The sequence below is a fragment of the Sitophilus oryzae genome, unplaced genomic scaffold, assembly GCF_002938485.1.
Source record: "Sitophilus oryzae breed Bouriz unplaced genomic scaffold, Soryzae_2.0 scaffold_177_pilon_pilon, whole genome shotgun sequence".
Taxonomy (NCBI): domain Eukaryota; kingdom Metazoa; phylum Arthropoda; class Insecta; order Coleoptera; family Curculionidae; genus Sitophilus; species Sitophilus oryzae.
Genome location: NW_022146479.1, coordinates 1,548,604 through 1,563,935, shown reverse-complemented (window position 1 = coordinate 1,563,935; position 15,332 = coordinate 1,548,604). Strand labels below are relative to the sequence as shown.

The window sequence follows — 15,332 nt, the reverse complement described above, 5'->3', positions numbered from 1 at the left end:
AAAGACGTACTGAACTAAATGATTGACAATGTATGTATATTTTCCCCAATATACTTTATGAAAGTATTTTTAAATGTTTTACAGATGGAACTGGTTATATGGCTGATAATATATAAACATTAATTGTTTGCAAAAAAGAGCACATGTGCAAACCAATAAGAATAACAAGCTATCAACTCACGAACATCTGCTAGTATCAGGGACAAATTCCTTACCAAATATCAGACAATTTATAAGACATAGTAAAAAAGAACTTAAATATCAGGATATACAGGGAGAATCTTAAATAAGTGCAAATATTTTCAGGGCTGGTAGATCTCGATAAAAGGAACATATATTTTCTCTTTGTCGTTTTTCAAATAAATTCAAAATAATCGAGATAAGTTAAAAAATTTAAAAAAATGATTTATTTTTAAAAAAGTTTGAGAGCGACCGGATTTTTTTCTGTATTTGCATCCCTTTTAGTGCCGGAACCATAGAGTAAAGCCGTAACCGTGGCAAAAAATCTTCACAGATATGTTCCTGAGGTCGAAATAAACCACCCCTAAAAATATTTGCACTTATTTCTCATCCTGTACAGGGTGGCTCAAATTCGACGCTCATCATTGGGATTTCGGAAGCCGTAAGAGATACAGGATCGGTTAAATGGAGGCAAAGTTGCACAATTTGATGCTCAATAAAATGCCGTATTGCATTTTTATTTTTTATTTTTATTTTTTTTGCATAAAATATTCTTGTGATGGAATTTTCTGTACGAAACGTCGGCAAATATCAAAGTGACTATATATACTGTTTTAAGAGTGATGAAAGGATTTAATTAACTTGAAAAAAAATCAGGTCCGTATTTAAAAAAATGGGGTTGATGATGGTCGCCAGAAGCCGAAACGTCAGAGTCAATATTTAATGACACAGCGTTCTAAAGCAGAAAAAGTGCCCATGAAAATGTGTTATATTCATTTTAAGTTATCTTAACAATAAAGCCAGGAAACAATAGAAAACAAAATTAAAAATTCCGTTTTTTTTTCGAATATATTCGGAATTTTTCAAAATGCAATACGGCATTTTATTGAGCATCAAATTGCGCAACTTTGCCTCTATTTAACCGATCCTGTATATCTCTTACGGTTTCCGAAATCCCAATGATGAGCGTCGAATTCGAGCCACCCTGTGCATATGTCTTTTTATAGACTCACCCTGTATAATTGTAAACAATGCATTTTCTCAAAATATGTATGTATGATAAAAAAACTATAAAAATAAAAACAGTCTTGAACAAAATAGCTTGCATTACAATAAAAGTCGTAACTGTATAAAGTATATCAAAAAGAAATTAAAGAAACAAATTAAATATTGAATATAATATTACCTTTTTTAATAAAATAATACAAAATAAAACCAGAAATTCGTGAGAAAACTCAAGGTAGCACGGCAGCACAAAAATTAGAATAACAAAGAGGGCGACCGGAAAATGAAGTGGATAGAGAATACACAAGTCCCAGGTAACACACGTGACCTACAGAATAAAATCCATCAAATAGTAACCTCCAGGTCCTCTAGCAAAAAGGATGGACCAACGATAGACTACCAAGATTACCCAATAGTGGTCGTTTGCTACAAAATACGACCGTCCACATTAACCACCTAACATCGCACATCAACATAACAAAAATCGTAGTAATAGGTAAACAATGCCCAATCCGGCAACACGCCACCCTAGTTCAGTGGTAGTCCTGCACCACCTGCCCGAACCGTTAAAAGCACGTTGTGAGCGTGCATGGACGACGCTGGGGTACGACGTCAGGAGGGAAGTCGATGACATCACGCGACAGCTGCACCGAGCCACTGAAAGTGGTTGTGCGACGTTGCCACGCGCACATCCGTTTCGTCAAGTTTAAGGAAGAAATAGGGGATGGGGGTGTTTAAAATGGCTAAATTTGTTTTATTCATTCTTTTTGAAAACATTTCAGCGACATTGGAATATCTCCGTCTCTGTCTTTGACTCTCACTTGATCGATCGTCTGTCTTTCTTTTGTATATATTACGTCATTTTTATGAAATAAATTTTAAGTATAATTTAATTTAATATAAATTATTATTATTTATTAGAACGTTAAGACCACGCGACAAAAGAAGACATACGGTATAGAAAAAATTTAATTAAATAAAATTATTGAGTTAGCTTAGGCTCTGCCCAACAAACAAAATTTATTGCTGGAACATTACCAAAACTTCGCAAAGCAAGGTGTAACATTGCTTTTTTCATTGTAGGGAGGTTTATGCAAGGTGGCAGGATAGCTTAATCTTCTACCAAATAACATTGCAGTGCAAGGTTGAAAAAAATAATGTTGATGCAAGTTTATTGAAACATTTCACAGCCTCGTGAGAACATTTCACAATCTTATTGAAACGTTGCTACTGTAACGTTCAAGAAAGTACTAATTTGAGATGTATTAGCAATATTGTTAATTTTACGTCAACTTTGGTCTTAATTTTACGTCAACTTATCTCAACAATATTGTATTAGTCAATACAATATTGGTAAACTTATATTGTACCTATGATCACTGAGTGCTCCGAGACGACAAGCATTCGTCATATAAACTTTGGTATGACTGATATCAGAGGTGGAGCACTAGCCTCTGTGAAGCCATTACAGATACTGCTTTTGTCAAAGCCTTGAGACTGTATGATGAGTTATAACTTCTCTCCCTTCAAAAAAGGGAGACACACAATCACACAATAGATCTGTAAGGTCACGGAGATTAACCTCCTCCCATACGATCTACATTCTACACTATGTCCATTTTCTTGTGCGTACTCTTAGTCAGGTCAGTTATCGACCTATATATCCAAAAAGTCACAAGTTCCAAGAAATTAGCGACCTAAAACCGCGCCTTCGGCTCAAAAATAACTATAATTTCTAATCGGTTGCATGGACGGCTAACCACCAGCCATGGTACCGTGGTACTGGTACAAAGAAACGCCTCTCTCGAGGAAATTACAGAGAAGCAAGCGGATTCGGATCTCGCGGACATGGCATAGTACCGAATGGTATAAATTCTAAATCGAGAAATGGTAAATTTATATACATTTTGAAAGCTTTTATTTTTTATTTATCGTGTTAGTGGATCAAATCTTGCGAGTTAAATTAGAATTAGTATATCTTGGGCTCAAATTTTGTGTATCCTCGGTGACCAATGCATACCATAATAGTGTAGCATATTAATATACTACTTTCTGGCATTCTATTGAGCCCAAATTTGGTATACTTGCGTATCCTGAGTGACAATGCAATATTATGGTACTCATGAAGCATATAAAGTGTAGGGCATTCAATCCCGAAAGAAATTTTCAATCCCGGGATTTCGGGATTATAATTTTTCGATCCCGGGATCCCGGGATTGGTCCCGGGATTCACGAAAAAATTAATTACTGATTGGATAACTACTAATTGGAATTATATTATATTTTCTTTCTTTCAAAAATTTTATTGAACAAAAAAACATTAACATAAATTAAACGTCATCCCCATTACAAAACAACATAACATATAAATTTATTTAACAAAAAAAACATAAAAGGAACTAAAATATACATTTTTTATTTAATTTACATAACCAATCGAATACAGCATAACACAGGATTACTAAGAGATACTAAAATAACAACTTATGCAGTAACAAAGATGAGGATCTAAACTTGGTTTTTTGGTTTTTGAAAAAATTTCTTAAAAAAAACAAGCCGATCAAGAGTATTATCACTCAAACTAGATCTTCATCATCTTCAAACTTGATCAAACATTCAGGGTTGTTTATAAGCGCATATTGTACTATCATCAAAGACTTGTGTACGATTTAAATTAAGGAAAAAATGTAATGATGAATCCCGAAAATCCCGGGATTAAGAAAAGACAATCCCGGGATTTCGGGATTGAAAAAATGTCCGGGATCCCGGGATCTCGGGAAACGGGATCCTGGGATTGAATGCCCTAATAAAGTGGTACCATAATATAGTACCATATTATGGTATCACTTCCTGACGTTCGATTGGGCTTGGTATACCGGGTGCGTCTCAAAAGTAGCTCACCCCCTATAACTTTTTTATTTTTTCAGATAAAAAAACGAGAGATTTAGTATGTTTAATATATTATGACATAAATTAGGATTGAGTGACTTATTCAATTGTTTTTGGTCACTTTTGATTTTTAAATAACATAATATTCGGTATATTTCTACTTTATTCGATAGAAAATGACACTCTGAATAAAATGACATACCATATGTCAACTTTTGATATTTTTGCTTGAAAACAAATGGTATTTTAAATTTCAATCTAAAGTACCATGGCTGTGTTAAAAACACTAATTTTTAATCGTTAATGTTATTCGTGTCTTGTCCTGGCGGGTTAAAAGATGCCCAAATCGTATTTTTTATCATATCTCATTGTTTTCAAATGGAACTAAGGTGGCTCATTAGCTTATTTCGAAAAACCATTTTTTACGAATAATTTGGTACCAGACACTTGGTATTTCGAGTCAAATTGTCGTTATGAACCGCATGTTACAATTTCATGCGAAAATGTCAAAAGTTAAACATGATATGTCATTCTATTCAGAGTGTCATTTTCTATCGAATAAAGTAAAACACAACGAGAGTGTCATTTAAAAATCAAAAGTTGTAGTTATTTCCGGTGAAACAGGAAGTGACCAAAAACAATTGAATACTTCAATCAATCTTAATGTAGGTATGTCATATACTAACATACCAAATCTCATTTTTTTTATCTGAAAAAACAAAAAAGTTATAGAGGTGGGCCACTCTTGAGACGCACCCGGTATTTTCTTATCTTTGGCGACAACACAAAATATTGCGTTGTGGTATATACCATACAATGCGAAGCTAGTCTGAAGATGTCGAAAAGTGTAGTAAAAGAGTAAAACAAAAATAACATTTGTCAATTTTGAATTTCTCGATCTTTCCCTTAAATTTGTGTAACAAAGGAAGCCATAGGGATTGAGGATAATGAACCAGGGATTGACGATACGATAACGAACATTTTAACAATGGTATACCATCAGATCTAAAACAAGGTTCAAAAGCAAAAGAAATGAGACGACAAAAATGGGATATAGAAGAACGATGGAACGATGGAAAATGTGATACTTTCCATATTATTAAAGAGTCAGTAATATCAACATAAATAAAAAATATCTGGTTATAAATAAAAACAAGTAATACATAAGTAAAAGAAATGTTTCACACACCACAGAGCGGAAATAGTAAAACAGTTACTACACTCAGCAGAGCACGTCATTCTTTTTCCAGTTTAGTTTTGCCTAATTTACGAAATCGTCAATTTAATAAATTAATAATAATTTTTAATTATACCGGAGAGGAGTATTGTTGTTGTTGCGAAGCCGGTCGGCCGTTACGATTATACTTTTTTTATTTCTTCGCCTCTTATTATTTCGTGAGAAAAATCTCTGAGGATGGAGTCTGGCGGTGAGATCGAGAAATTTTCGTGAAACGGAAACGTTGCGAATAAATTCTTATTCGAAATCTGTTTAAAATATTTATTAGTTATAGCGTGTGATTGGGTGAAAATGACGTTGTCCAAAATAAGGAAATAAATAACATTTTATGTATTTAAAAATTATAATAAATGTTCTATAGCAAATCCTTTTCAGGACACTATACTTCTTCCTTCCTTGCTTACTTACTGCCCTTACTCGCTGACGAGTATATGACACGCATCAGAATATGATTACGCAAGTGGTTTTCTTTCATGAGCTTTTCTGTTACTGAAAAGCCCGAAACGTGATGTTATCTCTCATCCGCACTCCGAAATATCAAAAAACTCATTACTTTGTTGCCTTTTTACTTTTTGGTTGCCGTTGTTAACTGAGTTTATAATTCTCCTCCATTGCATTCTATTGTGTGCTGCTTCCTCCCACTGATGCTGCATACTTATCCCCTTTAAGTTTTTATGGAAAATATCCTTGTATCTTTTGAGTTGTCCACCCGGTTTCCTCTTACCGTCTACAAGCTCACCGTAAAGAAGAGATTTCGGCAGACCGTTTTCTTGCATCCTGCATATGCGGCCAGCCCATCTTAAGGGGGATTTAGTAATCGTGACTTTAGCGTTCTCATAGCTTGGGCTTTTTCAAGGACTGATACGTTTTAGACATGGTGGTACCATTTGATTCTTAACAGTTGTCTAAAGTGTCTCTGCTGCAACTTGTTGAATGCGCTAGTGTGCCGGTCGGTGGTACGGTACCTAGGTTTTGCTTCCATATATCATGGTGGGGATTATTATTGCTCGGTACACTGGAAGTTTCGTTTTTGTGCTCAAGACATGATTGTAGAAAACCCTGTCTTTTAATTTCCAGAATGCTCTTGAGGCGCTGCTAATTCTGTGCTGAATTTCACAGTCGATATTGGTCTTTTCCAAAATCAAACTGCCGAGGTAATTGAATTCCGCTACATATTCCAATAGTTCTTATCCGATATTTATAGCACTGTTATGATTTTCCGGGGGAGTGCACATGGTTTTAGTTTTATCGATGTTCAGCTTAAAGCCCATGCAAAGTCGTATGTTCCGGTAAATATGTTCAGCATTTCCTGTAATTGCTATAACGTTTTTGCAACTAGAGCGCAGTCATCAGCGTATTGAAGTTGTGTGATGAATTGTATAGGTACGTGTTTTTGCCCGGAGACTTTTTATGTTGAACAGACCGCCGTCATACTTCCATTCCTCTTTCCTGCAGTTTGCTGTCCACCATAATAGAGAGCGCTGTCATGAATATGTTAAATAGGAGAGCAGCTAGGACACATCCCTGCCTAACTTATGTATTTGTCAGGAAGGGATCGCTCAGTGATCCATGATGTGACACTCTCGACTTGTTGTTATGGAGGCTTTTACACGCTGTAAGAAATTTGTTGGGTACTCTGAACTTTTTGCACTTCTTCAACTGGATACTATCCCTTAAGAAATCCAGGGTATTTTGCAGTGGCGGACTAAGGAGAGGGCGGTCCGCCCCGGGCCCCGTCTTTTAGGGGGCCTCCAAATCTTAGTAATTTCTTTTTAATCAACTGGCAAACAAGGCCAATATTGTTCAGTAGTTAGGAAGCAGTTTGTAGGTGGACTATGCAAACCATACGTATACGCCAACTATAAACAGTATAAATGGAAGCAGGTATTTACTTAATTATCAATTATCAGGCCCCAGTAGTTGTGATTGGCATTTTCTATTTAGGAAATTAAATAAAGGGATAATTTTCTTTGTTTAAAATATCGAATAATTATTATTTTTTTATATATTTTTAGACTGAATTTATTTATTTTAGCTTTTAAGTTATTTTTCAATGGTTTCATTATTTATTTTTACTGAATAAACATTTTAAATTACATCCAATGCACAGCATAACTTGTATTCTAGCTTCTTTAACCGATGATGAGCAGTGAAGTCTTTAGTGTAACGGGGACCACGGGCCTGAGATAGAGAAGGGGCCCCTCGGATCTTGGAGGACTTACAAAATCGCGATGTTTTGTCGCGGTATTTCCCTGGAACGGTAACGAAAGTAACGCGGCTCATATGTGGAACCGGTATTTTAATCACTTTGTCATCATAAGTTGCCATTAAATACATGCAAACATTGTTTTATTAAATCAAATTGTATTCGTTTTTCAATTTGAAAATATTATAAGCTTTAAAAAATTGATGTTATCGTTTTTCTGCAGCCTTTTTAGAGCTGGGGCCGTTAATACTTCTGGGGCCAGGGCCCATCAGATCCCTACGTAAAGACGGGACTGCTGATGAGTAACATATTTATATCTATATCGATTTTTATTATAATTATTACAGTATACAGAGTGTCCCAGGCTGAGCGTGCATTAGAAATTTTTAGAGAACCACAATATCTAGATCGAAGTTTTTCTGCACAATATTGTTTTACAACAAGATCTATCGATTAAAAATATTTTCAACATGGCGACACTTCCGGAAATACCGGAATTTGACAGAAACTTTCTTATTTTAAATGGTGTAAATATAAAGAGTGGATTTCCATTTGAAAAAAAATGATTTATGATAATTTTTGAATCGCTCAATTCCATGACATCTGCTGCGGCCATTATTATATAACATTCGGACTATTTAATTTTTGGCATAAATAGCCACATGTCTTCTCTTTATGGCACAGTGGCTGTGGCAATCACTAAATTTGACGTTTAGGCTATATACATATTTTTGACAGGCAGTTTTTTCCTGATTATAAATAGTTTTTTTTGCTCAAAAAGGTTAACGTAAGGTTAGATTGTTTAATATAAAAATCCATAAAATTTTACAGAGAATTTAAGTAAGTAATAAAAAATGCGGTCACCCGTTTGAAATAAGAAAGTTGCTGTCAACTTCCGGTACTTCCGAAAGTGCCGCCATATTGAAAATATTTTTAATCGATAGATCTCGTTGTGAAACAATGATATGCACAAAATCTCGGATCTAGATATTGTAGTTCTCTAGAAACTTCTAATGCAGGCTCAGCCTGGGACACCCTGTATAAATACTTCAATTTTGTCAACCATTATACATAAGTCATTCAATTTATACAAAATGTGCATTAGAAGTATACCATTATCTGAACAGACCGGGGGCCACATTTAGCTTCACCCCCAAGGCCCCCGATAGGCATAGTCCGCCACTGGTATTTTGCCTCTGAAACAGACGTCTTGGCTAAAAGATGTAAAGTGTTCTCTGATTAGCTACATTTAGCCATTTTAAAAAGTGTTTCTTCGTTTTTTCAGTGTACAACTACTGCCAAATTTTTCAAGAAATGAGCCCATCACAAAGGTACTCGGGTATAGATAGACGTTATTTTTAAAATATTTAATATTAAATGCTAGACGGAGATGCTAAATTACTGCTTGATTGATCAAATCTGTGTTTCTATTTTACCCTTAGTCTTACTATGTAAATAATTCATTAGAAATTTAATTATAGAACATGTAATTTCGAAGTTATTTGCAAATTGAAACAAAAAGATTCTGGAAAGGATATGTAGAACGTAATCTGGTTTTATTGGACATACAAGAGTAGCTTGATAAAAAGGATATTGCCTCGAATACAATTATTGCAGTGTAATTATATCTAATTTAGGTGTATTAAATAACCGTTCAACCAGAAGCGAAAGAAATAAATCGTTTATGTTTTTTAGAAATTTTATATGGGTGAATCTATACATAGTATGCCATATTAAGCCAATGTTTTCAATTTTTTTACTTGTAATAAAGACAGGAAAGAAAACACACCGTTCAGTGTCCATCTTCACAAATAGTCAAGAAGCACTAAAGCCACTCGGTTCCATAGAAGTCATTAGATTCTAGCTGTTGATTCTAGTCATTAGAATCTAGCTGAAGTCATTAAAATTCACGCACACAATCCACCATACTAGTCTTAGTATGGTGGATTGTGTGCGTGCTCTAACCACATTTGGAAAACTTGCAATATTATGCTGGGTCCAGACCAACCAGACAAAACAACGACAAGACAGAGACATTCATGTTTTACGACAAAATTGCGACAAATCCACTGCATTTCTGCGACATTTTTGTCTCATTATGGTTTTGTTTCAAAATTCGGAGACTTTTCAATGTCCCGTCTCAGTCGGTAAAGATCAAAGTGGGTATGTTTTGTTCGTATATTTTACAAGTTATCGGCGCAGTGTGAAGTAAAATCACAAATGGTTAATAAAACTCATTCGCAACAACTAAACTTTTGACTTTGTTGTACTTTTGTCCTTGCGGTGTGGATAATTTGTCTCAAGTTTGTCTTGTCAGAATTCACCATTTTTTGCCACAAGTTTGTCTTGTTTTTGTCTCAAAATCGTGTTTAGTTTTTGTTGGTCTGGACACGGCATTACGTTAACCTGGATACCAAGACACGAGGATCACAAGGACAACGAAAAATGCAGAAAAAATGGCAAAACAAGGTTCTTCACCATTCATATAGGTCCAGAACACTATTGGAATGCTACAAAACCAACAAATCCTGGGTTGGTTTCGTAATTACTTAAACCAAGGAGTTCAACAGCAAGTTCTTACAGCAACATGTAACTTAACAAACAACAGATATTTAATACCAATAGGTAGTAGGACAGAATATATACTATATATACTAGTAGCTAGCTATACCGATCTGGTCATAAAAATTGCGTGGTCTGGGTTTTTATGTGTAAGACAGTGATGTAGACAGCTTAAATGAAAAATCAAATGTATTAAAAAGAGATAAAAGTGAGCCGTAATTGCTGAGGTTATTAACCCTTTATAATTCCCGTGGTACATAGATAATTTTATTTCTTACTGAATTTAGTACATATTTTGTCCTATTTTCAAACGACACAAATGTCGCATTTATTAATCTTCCGACATGTTTATATTAATGCTACTGGTAGGAACTTTGTTTATTGCCGGGTTATTGTATTAAATGGTCTGTTTATAAGTTGACGGTTGTTGTCAATCAAGTTCAGTTTTTTGCCATAAAACGCCTTTCGCACAAATTCGGCACACGTTCGAGTACGTTTCCATTAAAATGGAAGAAATATTAATAAAAGCTGTAGAAGCACGACAAGCGTTACTTAAAAGTAAATCTAATATAAAAAAGTGACTTCAGTGACTGGGACAGAATAATATTGTAGCAGGGGATGTCGATGAAACTCTTCTCTTGTACATTTATTATATGTGACATTAATGATGTCAATAAAGTATTATAGTAGTTAGATGAATGTCCCTTTTTCATTTTATATTATTAGGTACTCAAAATCTCTATTGCATTTATTAGTATCCAATATATTCACAAAAAAATGTCTATACCTATATTGTCAGCAGTTAGGTTTACAGATATACAAATTTGTCTAACGAACAAAAAAATGCATAACGTTTCGGGAAGTTTATCTCTTTCGGTCGTCGGAAGCAAAATATATAAAGAATAAAGAAAAAAAACTACTTAAATTCAACTATTCGAGAACACTTTAGTTTTTTTAAAACAGATACGTCTACAAAAACCGTTGACGTTCTGTTAAAATGACATTATATCAAGTTATACTTCAAAATTAACAATTACTACCTGATAACAATTACCTAATAAGGTAAAACCAAAAAGCTTCTGTATGATTATTTTTAATTTTTTATTTTTTTAATGTTCTTAAAAATCAAAGAAACGATTGCCATACATACATTACTAACATCTACAGATGCATGAGCAATACATTTATTTTTATTAGGTAAAAGCCTCTTTTATCTTTCTTCTAGAGGCTATCGCTTCTTTCATTATAATTTTAGCGTTATTAAAATTTATTCTGTGCCCTGTGTCCTGTGTCCCATGAATGCTGACAAATCTTAGATTTGTGAAAATCTCCCTTTCTTAAATAATCTTTATGTTCTTTAATTCTAACATTTAAGGGTCTAGATGTTTCACCAATGTAAAATTTATCGCATTCACATGGTATTTTGTATATTACATTTTTTGTTTGTTGTTTTGTATTCACTGGTTTAGTGTGTGATAAAATGGATCGCATTTCTCAAAGATGGAAACTGTATGATATAATATTCTTACTTTCTAAATTTCATAAAATCTATATCAAAAAAATTCTACTCCATTGTACTATTAACATATTCCAAGGAATATTTAATTATTCCTTATCTTCGTTTGCTGTAGTCTAGATTGCGAATGATACAAGTACAATGTTGTTTTACATCGCTTTTTTCCTGCTATGATAATTTGTTCTCGGCGGCTACGAAGAAATCGAAAATATTCGATCCACTGCAATCGGTAACATTCTCAGGCTTTCTCCCGGAGAACAGCTCACGACACGCCTATAGTCCGTGCATCAAGTTGTGAAGTTTTAACGACACCACTGTGTAACGGAACGCTCCAATTTGGCCAACTATTGCCTTCATTCCTACACAGTTCTTAACGATAATTTGCAACTTTAAAACTTAATACTAATAATTAAAAAGTATATAACTATAGGTCAGTAGCTAGGCCGCTAGATTCGCATTTTTAGTATTATACCGTATACCTGTATAGAAAAAGGAGATATAAAAATACTGTCTTAAACCGTTAAACTTTGTGTCACAGCAACATGTAATTTAACCAGAGATATGGAAGCGGGAGAATGAGCTTCGACGAGTGCGCATCATCATCCATAGCATCCAAATTTTTGTCGACGGCAAGATGGCAGACATCTTCCAGGTCTCGCTGTCACTTCCCCTCTTTAATTGACATCTCTTTGTTTTGTTATTTTTTCGTTTGTGTTGTTATCTAGTTAAAATTTATTATTATCTCAATTATTCTAAACACAAATTCAAAAAGGCTTGTTGTATATTGTCATAGTCATTCTAAGAAAGCTAATACGCCGGGAAAAATGATTAGTTTTCATGTGTAAGTTTATACAACATAATAGTGTTTACAGCTGATCCAAAACTGGGAATGGTCAAAAATAACTGGGAATGGTCAAAAATAAGTGTATGATGTGGCCATTTCAAGAGGATGTTTTTATTACGTGTGGAGGAAGAAGATACTTGGAATCAATGTTCGTGCTTCTGTAAAACAGTGCACTCTTATAGTGTCCATGAATGCACAAGTTCAAGTGTACCAGAAATATGTCAAATAAGATTGGTCCTTACTTGACAAGAAGATTATTTGGAGGAAAAGAAAACATAAGATAGGGTATTTCAATCGAATAGCGAAAATTTAACATTTTTATTGTAAAGTTTGTTGTAGGTAATTGTAGTTTGGTGCTAAATATTTCTAATATTAGCAGCAGCAGTGTTCAGAGTGTCAAGAGGAGGAGAATTCAGTTAATTAGATTTATGCACAGTTACTGGTATGAAGGCTTTTTGAAACATAGTATCGAGTTCTATAGTCAACATTTTTAGTATTCCTACAACTGTAAAAACAAGGAACATTGGACTGAAAAAATGGCAAGATTTATATAGGAAGAAAGGGTATTATGCCAATAAAGAAAATTAAATCTGTAGGCAGAAGTTTCTTATTTAAAAACTGTTGTGGGGCATATATTAATTTGTATCTGTGCCACAAATCACTGAGAAAAATCATATAATATTCATAATTGTTAACGAGATGATATTTAAAGAGTGTTAAAAATGAGACTATTTGTCATGAAGCTTACAATGTTACTTTGTTTCAATATTACACTTTTATTCTTGTAAAATCTATGATGAAGTTCAAAAGCATTTTCAATGGCCTTAAATTGTGAGCCAGGATATATAGCAAAGGTATATGAAGAATGCAAGGAAACTTAATCAGTACCTTCCAGTATGTATTTTAGTATGGGGATTATCAATGCCATGTTTTTAAATAGATAAAATACAGGCCAAAGTATTACAGTTTAGAAGAAACTATTTTATCTTAAAAAAATTTTCTTAAAATTCTGAGATCATATAATCTTATTTTCTTAATAATAAATTAGGTATATGTATGTTGTACATACAGAATTTTGTTATGGACAAATAAGGATCGACAAGCTTCTTTTGTGCAAAAAATAAATGATTTTTTCTAGTATTAAGACAAACCGTAATGTGTTTTACAAACTTACCGGTTACCGGTAACAGTTTTTTTTTATAATAAAATATTTAGGAATAATTTGGGTTGTTTATCAATATATTAATGACTTGAATTTTGACAAATTGAATTTGTATCAAAATAATTTTACGAAATATAAAATTGATGTTCTATTACAAGATTGAGTTTTTATTGTCGACAAAAACCAGGGGGTAAATACTAATAATAATACCCTTAATAAAATCAATGATGTTTATGTATTATGAAAATATTTGTTAGAGGACATGTTATGTAACAGTTTTTGTAACACAATTTGAAGGGACGAATAAAAAAAATAAAACAGAAACATACTCTTCTAGGTTTATATTAAAAATTCAAGGTAGGTAATCATCAAAAATAATTATGAACCAAATGTTTTTTATGAATATACAACTTGAACAAAAAGTTGTTTAGAACAATTTTTACCAAATTTGCAAAAATTTTAAATTGAAACGCGTAATTCAGTACAAGTAAACATGAAATAATTGTAAATACTTATTTAATGGCATTTCGAGTGTTTAACGACTAAGAAAAGGTCATCTGTCCGTAGCGTCTTTTGTCAGAATATTCGTATATTTAGTGTATTATATACCAATATTATACGCAGTTTTGAAACTGATGATAATTAAATAAATCATATTAATGTTAACTAACCATAATAAATGATAGAATTTCACTAAATTTAAATTGCCCCCCGTATGGTTGAAAACAGCAAATTGATATTTGATTACTTATAGATTACCACCTATATACAAAATGTTACATATCATATGTAAACTGTTGACATTTTCGCTTAAAGCAAAATTGTATTTTAAATTTTAACCTAGAGTTAAAAGTCAAACTAGGAGTCTTGGGAAAATAGGTTTTATCGTCTAATGCTTGTTGTGTTTTGTCCTGGCCGGTTAAAAGATACCCAAATCGTATTTTTAATCATATTTCAATTTTTTCAAATGGAACGAGGGTGGCTCATTAGCATATTTGGAAAGGACATTTTTAATATAATAAATTTATAAATTGGTACCACACACTTAAATCTGAGATTTTTATCTGAAAAAAATAAAAAATTTATAGATGTAAGCCACTTTTGAGATGCACCCGGTATAGTCTATGCACAGAATTTTTACAAAAATATAACAAAAATTAAAAAAATAAACAAATCAAAAAGACCTTTACTTGTAAATAAACTGTGGGCAAATTGAACTTTGAAAGCTGAAAACATATGATTTTCAGAGGATTTTTCATGAGTGTGGCAAAAAATTTTTTGTAATTTAATAAAAAACTATAATAATTATATAATAATAGTATAAATCTTCGTTAATGACCTTTTTAATAAGCGGCAACCTAGCATTTTTCTGTTTATACTTGGTGGATATCTTGGGAACATTCGCGTTGTACAAGATTTGTTTATTTATATTATTTGTTTGAAGTTTCTGCCCGGGTTTCTATTAATTTGTACCACATCAATATCTAAAATCTATGGTCAATTTAATGCAGTCTACAAGTCTACATTTATTTCCCCCATAACATTATTTATATTTTAATAATGTACAATAAAAAACATCAAGTAAAAACAGGCCATAGTACAGAAATTCATAGACGCCCGCAAAAAAAAAATTCGGACCGCTCAGACTAAATAATTTTTATTAACCCCCGTCTGCGAGCGAACGCATTTCACTCCGATAAGAACCAACGGTAAAGAACGACCCTCAATCTA

The 15,332-nt window shown here is 33.2% G+C and overlaps 1 protein-coding gene across 1 annotated transcript in view; it reads right to left on the bottom strand.

Annotated features, from left to right (window-relative positions):
- LOC115882512 (neurogenic locus Notch protein) overlaps positions 1-15,332 on the bottom strand; it is a 249,523-nt gene that overhangs the window by 232,908 nt on the left and 1,283 nt on the right. The gene's annotated exons all lie outside the window — the stretch shown is intronic.